The sequence below is a fragment of the Castor canadensis genome, chromosome 4 (assembly GCF_047511655.1).
Source record: "Castor canadensis chromosome 4, mCasCan1.hap1v2, whole genome shotgun sequence".
Classification (NCBI taxonomy): Eukaryota; Metazoa; Chordata; class Mammalia; order Rodentia; family Castoridae; genus Castor; species Castor canadensis.
Window position 1 is genome coordinate 30,132,511 of NC_133389.1, and position 4,475 is coordinate 30,136,985.

Here is a 4,475-nt window from a genome sequence, read left to right on the forward strand (position 1 = left end):
TTTCTCCTCCCACTTCAGCCACCAATGCCAAAGCAATACTGGGAAACTGGTCCCTGGCTTGGACCTGATGTCCCTCTCTCTCTATTTCTCTGCTCTTGACATGGTGCCAGCAACTTTGCCATGTTTCCATGGTGTTCCGATGTGTTTGGCCAATGATAATCTTACTCAAATCCATCCATTTCTCTTCATACTATTTCCTTTATCCCCGTCCCTCACCTGAAATATTTTTGGAAAGATTTGTAACTAGAAATGCTCCAGGTAGTGTCAGTTTTAACTACAAACCACAGGACAGGTTGCTGGAAAATGGGCTGCAGAGCAAAGTGGCTGCTCCAGGGATGGAATTTTTCTCAGATGTGACACAATTTCTGCACAGGTGTAAGAGAAGCGAGACCCTCAGGGGCATGGTGGGAAGGTGGAAGGGCAAGGTGGATACAGGTTGCTTTCTGTAAACCATTTCCAAACCTGTTTCCCCATTGAGGGGAAAACAAAAAAAACTGTTTTCCTGCAACTTTGCTCCTCTTTCCAGGTGAGAATCCCAGGATGGACTCTGTTGCTTTTAAAAGTTAAGAGGCAAAAATATTCCAGAGCAGGGGAATCTAAGATTAAATAAAAAACTCCCTTTCTTCCCTATACTTCTGAAATTTCAGTTTTGGGGCTTGTTCCATGATGGCAGATTTAACAAACTCAGGTGCACTTTTGTGAGCACAGAATCTGAAAAGCTTCCTACAGAGAGCAATGCAGATGTAGCATTCTTTCTTGGGGCCTCTGCGCACTGGATGTGCAGATAGTTCTTATCTGCCTCCAGCCTGGCAGTTCCACCCCATGGACACCTGCCAGAGCACAGGGTGCTGTGTCCTTGTTGGCGTGGGACCCCCTCCCTCCAGGTGTCTGTGTCTGGGGCCTGGGAGGGAGCCCAGGGGTTTAGGCTCACAATGAGAGTTTTGAGTTTCAGGTGAATCCCTCTCTGACATTTCTTCCCCGTAAAAGGAGGAGAAAGTAAACTCTAGGGTTACCTGAAGAAGGAAAATGAATTAGGAGAGGACTGTAAGGGACAGCTTTGGGAATGAAAGTCTCACACTAGAGGAGGGGGGTGTTGGGGGGGTGGGGGGGAGTGGCTTGTTATATAAATGAGCCAAAATCCCTCTTAGTAATAATAATGATAATGACAGTGATAGTAATAAGAATGGCTCGAAGGATTGAGCAGGTATTCTGGCTGCCCTTGGCACTGTCTCAGTCACTTTACATGCATTCACCACTTAATCATCTCAAACATCTTAGCAGTAAATATTCCTATTTTGCAGATGAAGAAACTGAGGCTCAGAGAGCTTAAATATCTCGTCCAAGCAGTAACATCAAAGTATGTACTTTTAACCACTCTAGTTCTTTTAATATTGCTACTTCTGCTTAGATGTTTACTTAAATCATTCATTAAGTCAATCAACACAGTCATCAACATATAGTTACAGACTTCCTCCTGGAGCTGCCTCCTCATGGCACCCCTGCAGCCTTCTGTCCTTGGCCCCAGTTGGGTTGAATGTGTGTAGTGAGTTTCAGGTTTTCTTGGCAGAACCAACACTTTCTCCTCCCTTCCTCTTTCCCTCCTTCCTGGTCTCTGCCTGGGGCCCTGTAAAGCCACACCTTAAGTGCAGGTCACAAAATACAATCTTCTCATAGGGTATGTGCCTGTAATACAAAGCATGTGGGTTTCCAGGTCAGCTAAACGTGTGCTGACTTTGTCCCTTACTAGCTACTTGACCTTTAGTGTGTTGCTTGTTCGCTGTCTCTGGACCTCTGATCCCTCATTGTAAGGTGAAGTTGGTTTGCTTGCTTTTTAAGGTTGTGATGAGCTGTGATGCATGGAAGGAAGCTCTGTGCCTTCCTTTGTATGGCACATGGATGCCACCGTGCTGGGTTAACCTTTTCAGTGGTAGTTTGCCTTCCAGGATTCCTGAATGGGTCTTTCCTTCCAGGGGAAGCTTTTTCCTGCCGTTGACCTCAGAAAGTGTTCAGTCATAAGCAGGATATCAAGAACCCCAAAGCGGGTAGCAAGGCAAGGCTTGGCAAATTCTCTTTCTGTATGATGCCGAAGATGCTGTGCTGTTACTGTGACTCTGGAGAGACCACCTGGGCTGAGATAACAACCGTCCTACTGAGAGCATACATGTGTTCCTGGTGTTTTCAAACAACCCTACCTGCACAATTCAATGTGGGCCTTTCTGCAGTGCCTCCTGCTGTTGTTTATAGAGTACCATTTACTGAGGGTTTATTGCCCTACTGCTGTTCTCCTTGCCACGCCTCTCCTGCATCTTTCTGCCCCTTTCCCCTGCTCTGTCCCTGATCTCAGTAAACCCACCTTTCATCTCTGTGGCTACACACACAAATGAACATACACAGAGCTTCTCTCCTCCTCAACTTTCTCCATAGAGTTTCTGACCCTAAAAATTCTTCCCTCTCTTTCTACCCACACTCTGCCCAAATGTATTTGGATTTCCCAGTAGACTCTGAAAGTTAAAGTAATTTATAAATCTTGCTGGACATGTAATCAGGTCTCCCAGACTGCAACAGTTCTGGTATTACCTTCTATTTTTCAAAAACTATTTATGCTTGCTGGGCAAGGTGGTGCACATCTATAATTACAGCACCTGAGAGGCTGAGGTAGGAGAATCATGAGTTTGAGGCCAGTTAATCAGACCCTATCTAAAAAGAAAAATTCTTAAATTTTATATATATATATGTATAGATCAATAGACAGATATTGATATAGGTAGTTTAACTTCAGAAATAATTTTTACCTCAAGCATATGTGTCTGGGCAGTGCCCACAGCCAGGAATTCTACAAGGGAATGTCACAGAAGACTCTTGCATCCTGAGCCTGGCTTTTCTAAATGACACACAGAATGCTAGAGAAAAAACAGCCTCTTTCTTCTTTGTTCTCCCCCCGACCCCCACCCCGGCCCCACATATAACGAGAGACACAAAGACGGCAAGTCTGGAACAGAAGGTTTCTCTGCAGTGTGCTCTAAGCCCAAGACATTTTGGTTTGATAAATAGGCAAAAGCTACCAGATGAGAGCAAATCTCTTTCCCCGAGCATCCCTTGGGGGATTTCTTAGGGTTGGAATTGCTTAGGTAGGGAGCAAGGGGAAAGCAGCCTCCACCATCCACCTTGCTAGGGGAGTATGGGAAGGCAGGAAGCACCAAGGTACCTACAGTTTTATACTTTCTTGACAGTACTGGGATTTGAACTCTAGGCCTCATCCTTGTTAGGCAGATGCTCTACCAGGTGAGCCACTCCACCAGCCCTATTGTGTGGTGAAGATTTTCGAGATAGAGTCTATTTGCCCTGGGCTGGCTTCGAATTGTGATCCTCCTCATCTCTGCTTCCTGAATAGCTAGGATTACAGGTGTGGGCCACCAGCACCTGGCTACATTTTGCTCTTAAATGCAGTACTGCAATTATTCAGCTCCGTTTAAAGAGTGAAAAGGGCTCAATAGCTGGGAGCACCAAAGAGAATTTGTTCCTTCTGCACAGGGCAGAAGGGCGAGAGATTCTCCATCCAGAACTACAACTTTCCCTCCCCTCCTTTCTCTCTTTCGTTTCTTGCAGTGCAGAGCCTCTGTACTCTGTGGCAAGTGCTCTGCCACTTGAACCACACATCCCTAGTCCTTTTGCTCTTTTGTTTTGTTTTGCAGACTGGGTCTCATGCTAACTTTATCCAGGCCAACCTCAAATTTCAATATTAAAAAAAAAGAATTTCTCATTTAAAATTAAGATGCAAAAATGGTGACTGAACTAGAAGGGCCCCTAATTAATCACAAACCCCTGCTTCTTCTTTTTTTTTTTTTTTTGGTGGTACTGGGGTTTGAACTCAGGGCCTCACATTTGCTAGGCAGGTGCTCTACCACTTAAGCCACTCCACCAGTCCAAATCCCTGCTTTGAAATAAAAGATGGCAACTCTTTTGTTTGTTTGTTTGTTTGTTTGTTTGTTTTGGAGGGGGGTCAGTATGGGAGTTTTGAACCCAGTGCATTGGTGATGCTAGGCATGCTTTCTACCACTTCAGTCAGGCAAAAGATGGCAACTCTTAACACTTGTAATCCTTTTTTGGAGGAGTACTCACACTGGCTTTTCCAGTGATGGAAGAAGCCAGGGTAGATCTCAGCTTCCTGGACCGAGGATGCCATCTCCCAACTGTGGTGTCAATTTTGGGTCTTGGACAAATAAAAATGTGGGAAGAAGTAGGGCCTGGACAGGGAAGAACAGACTTCCTGTTGCTTTACCCATTTCCCTACCTGCAGTCTTTTTCTCTCTCTTAGCCTATGTTATTTATTTCTTCTGAACATCTGGATCAAGGGTTGTATTTAGTCATGTCGTTGTGGCATAACTAAATGGCATTTTGTTATTTAGTCAGTCATCCCTGGGTAGGCTGCTTAGCTCTGTAGCCCCAAAATGCATGACACACTGAGATACCAGCCA